Source organism: Penaeus chinensis, chromosome 2, assembly GCF_019202785.1.
Source record: "Penaeus chinensis breed Huanghai No. 1 chromosome 2, ASM1920278v2, whole genome shotgun sequence".
In the NCBI taxonomy this organism is placed as follows: Eukaryota; Metazoa; Arthropoda; class Malacostraca; order Decapoda; family Penaeidae; genus Penaeus; species Penaeus chinensis.
This window is the reverse complement of record NC_061820.1, coordinates 18,726,611-18,741,096: the sequence shown is the minus strand read 5'-3', so window position 1 is coordinate 18,741,096 and position 14,486 is coordinate 18,726,611. Positions and strand designations below refer to the sequence as shown.

Sequence of the window (14,486 nt, the reverse complement as noted above, 5' to 3'; positions counted from 1 at the left end):
AAGCACAGCAGAGCCATTTATGTACAAGACATTTCACAAAAATATAATAAATGAGCATAGCATTTCCCTCATTTTTTATTGATTTTCCCCAGCGGCAATGGGTTAATATACAGAAATATTGTTCGTTTCTCCTTTAATTACTTTATATTATAACATCGAGTTGGTTGCATGTTATCAACAAGGTGAATTAATTGATGACGTAGAATTGTACCTCTAAAATTAGGAAATAATAAAAATCGCCTTGACAATATGATAAAATTAAAGTTACATGTGATAAAACACACACACACATTATATGTGTGTGAGTGCTTTTGTATACATATAATTATATATATATAAATATATATATATATATATTATGTGTATATATATATGATATATATATAATACATATAAGTATACATATATATACTATATATATATATATTATATATATACATATATAATATATATGTGTATATATATATATATACATATATAATATATGTGTATACATATATATATATATATATATATATATAATATATATATATATATATATATATAATATATATATATATATATATATATATATGTGTATACATATATATACTATATATATGTATGCATTCCTATATACATACATGCATATATATATATGTATATATAACATATACACACATATATAAAATATTTAGCAAACATTTTAAAGGATCAAAAGCCTTCATTCCAAATCCGACAAGCCCAAACCAGATAGTAAGGTAGTTAAACAATTCAATTATGCATATGTGGTTCTGGATTTTTACAAAAGCCATTATCAAACAACAATACAAACATGAACTCAGTACAAAAATGTATGCAATTCATAAATCATTACTAAAAATATTTGGGATGAACAAAACAAGTATGCTAAACTAATCAAAGTGGTTGTTTAAAGTGAGGGGTAGTCTAATGGGTGAAGAAGCTATTGCGGTTGTATGTATGTATATACATATATACCTATATACATATTCATATATAATGTGAATATATAAAAAACTACAAACCAGTAAAATACTAACACAAAATATATGAAATACAATCCCAACTACACTTATTAAACACACAAAAAATATAAAACTACAATGGATCCCTTGGCATGAGAATATAAAAAGGAAATTAAATAGCAGACAGAGCTGCTAAAAAAGCTCATAAAATAAAAGATCCCATAATCGTGATCCAAAATGCAACAAATATCATATGAGAAATAACAAAGAAACAACAAGAAAATTGGATAAACAATTCAAATGAAATATTAAACACAAAAGATTATTACATTAAAGATAACAATGCATAACCATGGGCAAGATCACAAAACAGAAAAATAGATGTGAACATTACAAGAATAATAAATAAACAGTTGTACAATTTGAAAATAGAAACAGATCCAATGTGCTGATGGTGTAACAATAAAGAAGAAAAGCCAGAACATTTAATCTTACATTGCCCAAGATTTAATTCATACAGAACTAATTTAATACCATCACTAAACAAGTTGAAAATGAATAATCCTGGTACAGATCAACCAACCATAAAGAAATATTACATTCTAAGACTAAAACCTCTTCCTACAAAGAACAAGAATAATAGATATAATCTGAAAACAACAAAGAACCACAAAGAAAAATCCAGGGAGTATAGACTGCTATATAGTCTTAAACCCTATAAAAGAAAGAAGAAGACACCCCAAGTAGGGAGAACGGATTGGAATTCTGTTGAATGAACATCAATTTTCAAGTGTAGTGAAAATTCTAATCTTATGGACACTAATCTCAATTCTGATCAAGGTGAAGACCCTGAATCAGTCCAATACATGGACCATGAAAACCAAAAAAAGAGAACAAGAGAAGAATTAGAAAGTGATAACAAAGAAAACCCAATCTCAAAATAACTGAAAAACAAAAAAGCTGGATGGAAAACACCAGAACCCTAACCAACAACAAGCAATAACCCAGCAAATATGGAGGTAGGAAATGAAGATTCCATAGTACTTATCCAATTAAAAGATGGATCTGCAACCACTAATTTCAACAATGCATTAAAATTAAAAGACAAAATAATGATAAAAAAAGTGAAGAAAAGTGGATGACTACTAAATCCCTAAGAATCACTTTTAGAGGGACTCTACCCAAAAGAGTAGCTATAGGCTATACCAAGTTAGACAATATGCATTCCCCATACCAAAATGTTATAACTGTCTTAAGTACAGACATGGGATCGTATCATGTAAAAAAAAAAAAAAAAAAAAAAAAAATATATATATATATATAGAATATAAGCACAGCATTTTCCCCATTTTTTTTTTTCATTTTCCCCGGCGGCATTGGGTTAACTGAATATGGCTTGGGGTTGGTGATCCAAATACTAGGGGTTATGATTTATTCTTTTTTGGGATTAAAAAAGATGCAACAACTGTAGCCAACATGAGCATAGTTTTAAAGATTTCCAAAATACCACAAACTGTTTCTACTATGATGAAAACCATTTACCAAATACAAAAGAATGTAAAGTGCACAAATTAGCCCAAGAAATAAATGAAGAAAACATAACACCAAACAACTAAAACCCTTAACAAAAAAAAAGCAAGTAGTGAAACACAAGAAACAAATACAAAGACATAAAGAAAACAAAAATAATATACAACAAGTCCATGTAAGCACACCATCTCAACCTGTAGAAGATCAAAGAACGCAAACATATGCACAGAAATTAACAGAACCACAGAACCTTACTTTAGGCCAAAAAAACCCCAAACAAACCAAACTCCAAACAAGACATGCACTACAAACAACACACAACAAACAACATGCCCAGACATAAATGAACAAAAACAACATAAACAAGAAGAAAATGAATCTAAAATAAACACCAACCAAAGACATTAAATTCCCCAACTACATGGTCATTACTGACCCCAATAATAAAGAGAGCATATATATGATAATAATGAAAGAAATGTAGAGGATCTTTCCTGGACAAAGACAACTAAAAACATATTTATGATAACAAAAATAATAAATAACTTAAACTCGTACAAATTAATAATTCATAACATAATGGAGGTAATAAATTAAATTAGCAATATGCTAACAGATCTGTTCGATTTATAAAATGAACAACCTTATATTATGGAATGAAAGATATGTGTTGAAAAAGAAAACAAATATAAATAATCCTATATACAAAGAAACTCAGAGCATAATAGCCATAACAGAAACGTGGTTAAAAGAAAAAGACAAACTCAATTTAAGTAACTACACACTAATCAGAAAATATATAGCTATATCCATTAAAAATGACCTACAATTCAAAGAAATCAAATTAACAGATAAATATAATGATAAATTGAAAACTCTAAGAATAAAGATAAACTACAAAAGCAAATGGTTAAACATGTTAATATTATCAAACCCACGTAATAACATAAAAAGAGAAGATCACCAATACTATATGGATGATTTCACACATCAAAAATTAATAATGGGAGTCTCCAATGCTCATCATCCACACTGGAATGACAATATAAGCTACAGGCAAATTATTAAACCGGTGTAAGTATAATAAAATGGATAAGTTAAAATAATATAATAATGTCAAAAAAGATCAAACAACTAGAGTTAATCCCAAAAAAGACTAAATCATAACCCCTAGTATTTGGATCACCAACCCCAAGCCATATTCAGGTAACCCAATGCCTCCGGGGAAAATGAACAAAAAATGGGGAAAATGCTGTGCTTATTTTCTATATTTTTTTGTGAAATGTCTGGCCATAGATGGCTCTGCTAGTGCTTAGCCACAAAGGAGTCAATTAGTAGACTTTGTGACCGTACCTGATTTGAATTGGCGGGAAAAATGTATTTTTTTTACTAGTGCTATGAATATCGATGGTGTTAATTTTATTATAAACATTATAATTATTATAATGTTTTTTAATATTAGTAACAGCAAAATAAGATAACGTAAAATATTTCATAAATCAAAGAAAAGAGTGAACGGACAAGACAGGCAGTACTCCTAACTGGCTCATTGGTGACTTAGTACAAGTGTAGCCATCTATGTGTTAAAACAATCAAACAAGTACTAACAGTGGGCATAGCACGTGTCTACCCGTCGTACCCATCGGCAAGGGGTAAGATAATAGTTTATTAAAAGAAAAAATGTGGCAATGTAGGAAAGAATGATGGATGAACATCCAAAATGAACTAAAAAGTACAGAAATAGGAAATTTAACTTCATTCGATAAAATAACAGAAATCATAAAAAAAAAAAAAAAAAATAGCTCTAAAATATTTTCAATCGGAAACATGAGAACATAAAGATAAACCAAATAAACCATGGTGAAATAAAGTATGCAATGACATCATAAAAGAAAAAATAAAGCTTTTAATAAATGGAGAGAAAACCCTACAATAACAAACCAATTAGAATACAAAAGATTATTACCATAAACTAGACTTACAATAACGTAATCAAAAAAGGAATCATGGGAAAGGTTCTGTACTTCATTAAATTTAATAAATTTTAAAAAGAATATATGAAAACTAAGTAAAAAGGCAAAAAAAACTTCTGTCAGATTTACAAGAAGAAAGACTATTTAATTTAAGAAATACAAATGAATCAGATAAAGAAATATCCCTAATGGAATCAAAAAAGCAATTAAGAATGTCAAAAACAACAAAGCATCCAGACCAGATGAACTTACACAAGTTTTACAAAAATGTCCCAAATAATATAATAAAGTCAATATTAATCAATTTTAACTCACACTGGTCCCAAGGAGTATACCCGGAATCATTAAAAAATGGAACAATAAATCCTATAATAAAATCAGGCAAAAATCCCTCAGATGCAAACTCTTATAGTTTTATTAGCAGAATTTCATGTATTGGTATGATATTTGAAAATACTAGAGCATAACAACAAGTTACATAAAGACCTAACAGGTTTATGATCTAACAGAAATACCACTGATACACTACAGACAAATAAATAAATTTTTCATAAAAAAAAAAAAAAAATATGGTAGCATGTATTAATTTAGAAAAAAACATTTGACACAGTCAATCATGAAGCATTATTAATAAAAATGTAATAACTAGGAATTATAGGAAAACCTCTAACATAGATAAATAATTTATTAGAAAAAAGAACATTCCAAATAAAAATTGGAAACCAAACATCCAAAAAAGGAACAATACAAAGTCCAATTCTATTTATTGTATTGCTAAATGACCTAAAATGATCAATAGAAATTGAAAAAATAATATACGTTGATGATATAACCCTACTAATAAGTAACAAAAACTATTAGAAGCCTCCAATAAAAAAAAAAAAAAAATAGAATTACAAAAGCTAAAAGAATGGGCTAATTATTGGAACTTGAAAAAAAAATTCACAAAAAGTAAATTAATGTGCTCCCCCCTTACCCCCCCCCCAAAAAAAAAAAAGATAAACCAATTACCAACAAGAATAGATAATATAGAACTTAAATATACACCGTCATAAAATTTTTGGCTTAAAAATAATAAAAAAACAACTTCATTAAACTGGGGAGCAAACAGAGAAACTCTATTATAATTTTATTAAATATATACAAGTCCAAAAATAGAATACAGAATAACAATCTACGGAGCAACAAAAGAAACGGAATTAAGAAAACTAGAAGCTTTACAAAATCAAGTACTAAGACTGGCAACTGGATGTTTTAGATCAACTCCAGTCATAGCTCTCCAAACATTAACAAACATTCTACCTTTAACAAATAGAATAAAAGAATTTGAATGCTTACAATTAACAAAACTCCTAAATAAACCAAATACAACACCAGTAGAGCAACAAATAACAAAATGCATAAAAGAATAAAATCCTCAAAAGACAAAAGATCAATAGTACACAGAGCTACGGAAATAAAAATATATCTGTATATAGACATAACTCCAAATGTGTTACCAAATAGATCCCAGGCAAACTGCCATACTGTTAACAGCCAACATGTACTCTTCCCAAGACTACACATCAGAAATGCAAGTTACTCCTCAAAAAAATGTAGTACTTAATAATATATCAAACAAATCAATCACTTCAAACTTCAATAATCCAATAAAATTAAGAGATACTCTATATAAATCTAAATTTCATAAATACATCAGAGAAAACTCTGTAAGAATCCTAGGAGATGGCAAAGCAATAAGGAGACTGGGAACTCCAATGCGAGCAACTGGCCTCCAGCAGACACCTAGGGTTGTCCTAAGGTACTATTTCCCCTGTGGAAACTGAAATTGAAATCAAAGGAATTCAAGAAAAGATGAGAATAATATGGGGATTAGACACTCAAATAAAAGAAATGAACAGAATAAATAAGCCATGCAAATCATCAGGAGAAAATAAATGGCTACCCACTAAGGGTCTAAAAATAACATTCCAAGGTCCACTACCCTCCAAAGTAGCCATAGGCCATACTGCTTATCAAGTTTTTCAATACACATTTTCCATTCCAGAATGTTTCAAATGCCTTATGTATGGTCATGGGATAATTTCTTGCAAAAACAAACTATGATGTAGTAATTGCAATCAGCTAGGTCACAAATCTAAAGATTGTTCAAATCCCTCTTATTATTTTTTCTGTAATGGAAATCACCCAGCATATGACAGAACATGTCAGACACACATAAAAGTGCAAGAAAAAAACAGACAACACAACACCAAACAATCAAAAAGTTAAGAAACTTCTACACCAGTTCCCCCCCCCAATCCTTTGCCCGTTGTTGTCGTGGGGGGGCTTAGGAGACGAAGACTGAGACCCAATGATGGGGAACTCCTCAACCTTGGGACTCAGCCATCGACTCATCTGATTTTGCATGGTCTTTTTTCCCACTCATACTTTTCGTTTCAGTTTCTTCACCAATCCCTTCTACTATTCACCTCCTAAGGTGTGAGAGCCGTGCTGAAAGGATGAAAGGCTGACTTTATGTCCTGAACGGCCTGAGGGAACCATGGCCACGGTATTCCCCTGCCATACCTGGCCCTTACCCCTCAAGGGGACCCTGAGGGGTGGACTTTTTTTTTCCCCAACATACTCCAGGCTTATCATGGCCAATAATGAAGATGTAACCCCACTCTTAGGGGCCATGAGGCTTGCCCCTTTATCAAATAGCCCCAATCCCAGCTCTCCTTTGACCACAGCTCCGAACACTGCAACAACTCCTCCATCATCAATGCATACTAGTACAGTATCAACCCTAATCAACAACCAGGAGACATTTCTACTCTCCCAACATGCTCAACTTCAACACCTTTACTCCCACAACCTCCTTCATCAACCACCCCATCTCCTCTTATTACTACCTTACAACCTTATTGCCCACCTCCCCATAACACTACCCCCCTCAATACTACTCCCTCCTACACACGTCCCCGCACTTCTACTACCCCCACCTCTACAAGAATCCTAAATACTCTATTTAGCCCAGCCAAATGGGACCGATTTTTCGTGATCCCTCCCACAGCTCCCTACTCTCAAAACACCCTCCTCTTCCAACAATGCCTCCAAAAACAAGTAAGCAAAGTCTCTTTCCGTAGCCGACCCGACCATTCCCATCTCGTCACAGTAACAACTGAAAACCAAGCTATAGCATTAACAAAACTAACTGATCTATGTGGTAATCCCATCCCTACAGAACCTCATCCAACCCTCAATACTTGCACCGGAACTGTCTCTATCTCCCCAACAGATTGCCCAATCTATGACAAAGAATGGTTAGATTGTGGAGAAGACTTACTCGCTTGTCTCACAGACTATGATGCAACATATGTACAATGCTACTCCATTCCTCCCAGAGGAAATCATAAGAAATCCATCAACATTGCCAAAATTACTTTCCGTAGACATGACCTTCCCTTTCATGTTTACATAGGTGGGGAATCCCTACCTGTCCGACCATATTAACCTCCTCATCAGTGCCAAAATTGTTGGCGTTTAGGACACCCAGCCATTCCACAGCCAGATGCTCGCTATGTGCCTAACCTGGCCATACTTGATCAAACTGCTCTGCACAATCACACACATGTGCAAACTGTGGCGGCCCCCATAATGTATTTTATAAAGGCTGCCCCACCTACAAATTTGAGTCTGAGGTAGCAACTCTCAGATTCAGGGTTGGACTCACTCTACGTGAAGCCAGACAGGAAGCACGTCGACGAGGCTTTTCTCTTACCCCCCACTCCAGTAATGTCGCTCACTCTGCCAATCCCCCTACCTCCCAAGCTCCTACACCCTCTCCTAAACCCAACCCCCCTCCATCTAACTTCCCCTCTTCTACCTCCTACCTTCCCCAGTCAAATTCTTTTGCCATCCTAAACCCAGACACTCCAATCTCTACCCAATCAAATTCTTTTGCCATCCTAAATCCAGACACCCCAATCTCTACTACAGCCCCAACACCTTCCCATCTCCCTCCCCGCACTACCCGCAGCAGACAGAATAAACGTTCCACCCCCTCTTCCCCTACCTCACAATCACCTCCACCTTCCTTTGCCCCTATTTTTCAGACATCAGACTTCTCTTCCCCCCTCACAAGAAAACCTTTATCTCACAAAACTCCCCAGCCAACTCCATTACAGAAACTCTTGAAGATATCCAGAACTACATAATCGAGTCCCAAACTAGTACTCATCCACTTTCAAATTCTACAACTCCCGCTCCCTCCACACTCAAAGTGACTGCCGATATCCATCCTCTTCCTACTCATATTCTCCCTACACCCAATCCTCCTACCCCATCCCAACAAAACCCACTCCCCCTGACTCCAGCCCCACCTATATTAACCCTCCCACTATCCCCTCTATCCTTTCCACTCCCTCCTGGATACACACATGAAACCGTCATGTCACAAGTACCCTCTTCCCCAGACCCTCTACCTCCCAACACCCCTCCTGATACAACACCACCTCCCCAACCTCATTCTTTATCCCACCCTCTAGCACCTTCCCCTTCAAATTCTCCAACACACACTGCAATCTTTGCCACTAAATCAACAAAAGTATAACTATCCTTCATTGGAACATTCGCAGTTTCCGAATGTGCCTCTTTCAGTCCCATATATTCTATTGTCATGCCCACGTCCTCCCTACATAGACATCCCAACTTATCAGACATCCTTACAGAATCTCACACTTTCTGCTTTGACAACCTGTTTTCCTTCCTCAAATGCATATATATCCTTCACTTGATCTAACCCCTTTACATTACCTCATCCGACCCTAACCCATTCACTCACCAACTCCTTAACCCAGCTTTAACAACTAATCACTAACCCAACCATCCTTCACTAATATTAACTATAGTGCTATATGACCTTAGATGTCTAGCACATTTATTTTGCTTTTAACCATTAACCATTAACCATTCTACACCAGATAAATGCAACAACTAAAAAACACTCCACAAAAATACCATACTAACAACAGCAGAGATACATAACTCAAACTCTGAAAACCACCACCAACTAGAGGACAACACAAACATAGAACAATCTCAAACATAACACAAACATTTACTCAAACAGTAACACTAACACCAGCTCAGAAAAAGCCCACAAAAAAAAAAAAAAAACAATGTAAACCAAAAAGAATCAGACACATTAAACTCATCAGTAAAATCAAAACTTGAAAAAACAAAAGAACAAAAACTCACACAACCACCCGTTATGGAACCCACATATAAAAATAAAAAACGCAAATAAAAGGGAATAAATTTGTTTATTAAATCAAAATTTGTTTAATTACTCAAAACAATCTGATGTTAATAACCCCACGGGACTAATCACCAGAATAGACCCAAAAATAGGGAAAGGAACTACAATAGATTTAGTGATAGGATCTCCAGAACTAAGCCATTTAGAAATAAAAACTAACAGAAATTCAGGCAGTGACCATTTTCCAATAATAATAAGACATCAGCCACAATAATGAAACACATACTAAAGAAAAAAATGGAGCTTCAGTAAAGAAGGATGGAGGGATTTTCTAGAAGAATTAGATAACAAAGACATCAAGGGCATTAATCTAATAACAGAAATAATGGACCTAATAAAAACACTGATAATAAAGGCAATAAAAATAAACCAAGCAAACCCTGGTAAAGAAATAATAAAATTAAGAAACAAAGCATTTAATACATGGAGGAAAAATACAAATGACTTAAACAGAGCAGAATACAAAAAAATACAAATTAAAGCAAGAAACATTATAGAAACAATAAAAAAAAGAATAGCTGGGAAAATTTCTGTACATCACTCGATTTCAACACACCAACCAGAAAGATTTGGAATTTCATAAATCACTAGCGGTAAAATCGAATTATTACTTACCCATTAATTGATAATAATCAGCCAATTTAAGATACAAAGCAAAAACTCAATTTGCTAAAAGAATTTCAAGGAACAATAAACAAAAAAGCTAAATGCTTGCTAACAAAAACAGATATGAAGAATTTGACAGAAAGACCAAACACTGAAGGAATAAATAAAAGTCTTACTTTAAAGGAATTAACTTCAGTAATAAAATAAGGGAGGTCCAAGATTGGCTTGCACTGATGTCAGCACGTAAAAAGATACCTCTATATTGGGTGCCAGCACATGTTGGTATCAGTGGGAATGAATGAGGTGATGAGAAGGCCAAGGAAGCTGCCGCTCAGCCCTGTGATGCTCGTTTTCCTCTGCCACACACTGACTTGAAACCCAGCATCAGGATTTGTCTTTGCGATAAATGGAGGGAACAGTGGAGGCATACCTCTAGAAACAAACTGTGAGAGATTAGAGATGACCTTGGCAGTTGGGTGACCAGCATCCATCCCAACTGACGAATAGAAGTTGTATTAACAAGACTGACTCATGAGCCATTGATGGCTAAAAGTGAAGCACGTCGTTAGGATTGCCAAGAACCATTAATGGGGGAGGATTGTGACATAGAAGGTCTTATTAGTTTCCTTAGGGAAACTAATATTCTCAATATAATTTAATAATGTTTATGTAATAATTTAATACATTTAGAGCATAATGTTTATGCTTTGATTTTTTATATAATCTTTATTGTTATTTATGACATTTATTGATAGATTTTTAACATTTCAAATATTATAATATTTCAGTCTAACAAGGTGTTTGCCGCTAATGACCTTAGCTGTTGACGTGGCAGATCATTTTAAATAATCAATCAATCAGTAATAAAAAAATCAAATAATGGAAAATCCTGTGGACCAGATGAAATACCATACAAATTTTTCAAAAAATGTCTCCAAAAAGTATTAGGAATCTTATCATTGCTAAAATTTACTGGTTAAAAGGACAATACTCGAAGGAACTAAAAAAATCATTAGTAAACCCAATAATAAAACCAGGTAAAGACCCATCATATAAAAAATCTTAGATACATCAGAAGAATATCATGTATTGGAAAAATATTTGAAAGCATCATAGCTTAAGAATAAACTGGTGGTTAAAAATTAACAAAAAATAAAATAAACGAAGACCTAACAGGCTTCAGACCAAACAGCTCAAACATAGATGCTCTAAAAATAATATGCTTCCAAATCAATAAAGCTTTTGTAGAAAAAAAGTATTTTCTAACAGCATACCTAGATCTGAAAAAAAGCTTCTGTCTCAATCAATCATGAAGCAGTAATAATAAAAGCAGCAAAACTTTGAATTACAGGTACCCTACTCAAGTGGATCACGGATTTCCTAAAATACAGAACCTACCAAATAGTCATAGGTAATAAAAAGTCAACAGAATATAACATAGCAAGGGGCCTCCCACAAGGCTCACTGCTAAGTCTATTATTATTTAACATAATGACAATGGATTTAACCCTAACAGACAAATTTTAAAAAGTAACATATGCAGATGATATTACAATTACAGCAATCAATAATAATCTAGCAGAGGCTAAAAATAAACTAGAATTAGGATTAAAACAAATGATAGAATGGCCAAACAAATGGGAATTTTTAATAAATCTAACAAAAAGTGAACTCATGTGTTTTACAAAAAACAGAATAAGACAAATACCAATGATACAAATAGATAACAAAGTACTGAAATTCATAACTAACCACACAATACTAGATCTAGAATTTGATGCTCCAAAATTAACTTGGAAAAAACACATTGATAATCTAAAGATAAATTGCTCAAATAGAATAAACTTAATGAAAAAAATATCTTCAACAACATGGGAAGTAAATAAAGAAACCATAATAAAATTCTATGACATTTATATAAAACCCAAAATGGAATATGGTATCTCAATCTTCAACATAGCCAAAAAGACAGAAATTAACAAAAATTAAATTATGATATACAAAATAATGCCCTAAGAATAGCTACAGACTGCTCAAAAACAACCCCAATATTAGCATTATACACTCTCACAACTAAAATGCCCTTCAAATACAAACAAAAAGAATTGGAGTGTATGCAAATGATGAAAATACTAAAAAAACAAGAGAATAACCAAATGAAAAGAAATGTAACAGCAAATATAGAAGAATATAACTCCCAAAAAGATAAGAGCGGCCTAGTACACAGAGTAATAGAAACTTGCAAAGAATTACAAATAACAATAAAAACAAAAACAATACCAAACATAACACCTATTCCACCATGGTTTGATATTTCTAAAAACATAGAAACTATCTTCATAGACGACCTAGCAAAAAATGTTCTTGAACAAATAATTAAAAGTCAATTTCTAAAGATGGAAAATACATGATATTTAAATTATAAAAAAATATTCACAGACATCAAAATTAAGCACGAACTCAATATCTGCTGCTATATATATCCAAGACAAAAATATAACAACAATATGGAAATTACCTGATGAAACAGAAATAATAAGAAGCAGACCTTTTTGCAATAAAACAAGGAATTACCTATATCCAGAACAACACATTAGTAACATCAGTAATATTTTCAGATTCAAAATCAGCTTTACAACTAATATCAAACTTAAAACCTAAAAACTATAAACATGTCATATTTGAAATACAGGCAATGATATATTCACTTACAAACCAAAACCTGATACAATACAGTGGATACCATCACAAAAAAACATAAGAAGTAATGAAATAGCTGATCAAGCAGCAAAAAAAGTGCAAAACATAACAAATCACATAACCATACATGAGGACAATAGAAAAAAGATAAAACAAATATGAATAAAACATTTAAAAAATTGGAAAAATAACTAAATACAGTCCTAAATACAAAAAATTTCCTTGTGAAAAACACAGAACCCCAACCATGGACAAGATCAAAAAGCACGAAAACTAGATGTTTGCAAAACTGGACTTAAAACTACATACAAGATTGAACCAACACCTATACAAAGTAAAAATAGTAAATGACCCAATATGTAGATGGTGTCATCATCAAGAAGAGAATATAGAACACATAATACTACAATGTCCAGAATAGAACAGAGCTGATGGAAGCTCTGAAAAGAATCAAAATAAATAATCCTAACATAAATTTATTACACACCGGTACTGATCTCTCACCAATAAAGAAGTACTACACACCAAAATATTCTTGAAGAAAACAAAACTAATAAAAGATAATATTAGGAAAAAGAAAGAAGAAAGACTATAGATCCAGGGGATATAGACTAATAAAATAGTCTAAAACCCTATAACTCTATAAAAGAAGAGAGAAGAAGAAGAATGTAGAATGTGTCACCATCAAGAAGAGAATATAGAACACATAATACTACAATGTCCAAGTATCCATTCATACAGAACAGAGCTGATGGAAGCTCTGAAAATAATCAAAATAAGACAAACCTAATATAGATTTATTACCCAAAGGTGCTGATCTCTCACTAATAAAGAAGTATAACATTTTAAGACACACCAAAATATTTTTGAAGAAACCAAAATTAACAGAGATAATATAAGAAAAAAATAAGGAAGAATATAGATCCAGGGGATATAGACTATACGGGATATAGACTATACAATGGTCTAAAACCCTATAAAAGAAGAAAAAAGAAGAAATATATCCCCAATACCCCCATGGCATGGTATTTCAGAGAACATAAAAGCAAACTTTATGGATAATATAACCAAAAAACACTCCTCAAATTATCTTTCAAAAACAATGCCAGGAGTTAATAAACATTAATAAAAAAAAAAAAAAAAAAGAATTTTCACTGATGGCTCAAAGATAAAAGAACCAGAATCAACATTAGCAGAATTTTTTATTCTGAACAAAAATGTAACAACTATTTGGAAATTACCCCCAAAATTAGAAATCACTCATGCATAATTATTTGCCACTAAACAAGAATTGAATTATGCAATAAATAACAAAACGGAATAATACAGTAATATTAACAAACTCACGATCATCACTACAACTAATACAAAACCCCAAACCACTAAACTATAAACAAATCACATAGGAAA

The 14,486-nt window shown here is 32.6% G+C and overlaps 1 protein-coding gene across 1 annotated transcript in view; it reads right to left on the bottom strand.

Moving 5' to 3' along the window:
- LOC125031858 (radical S-adenosyl methionine domain-containing protein 1, mitochondrial-like) overlaps window positions 1–14,486 on the bottom strand; it is a gene marked incomplete in the record, with an annotated part of 27,613 nt that overhangs the window by 12,246 nt on the left and 881 nt on the right.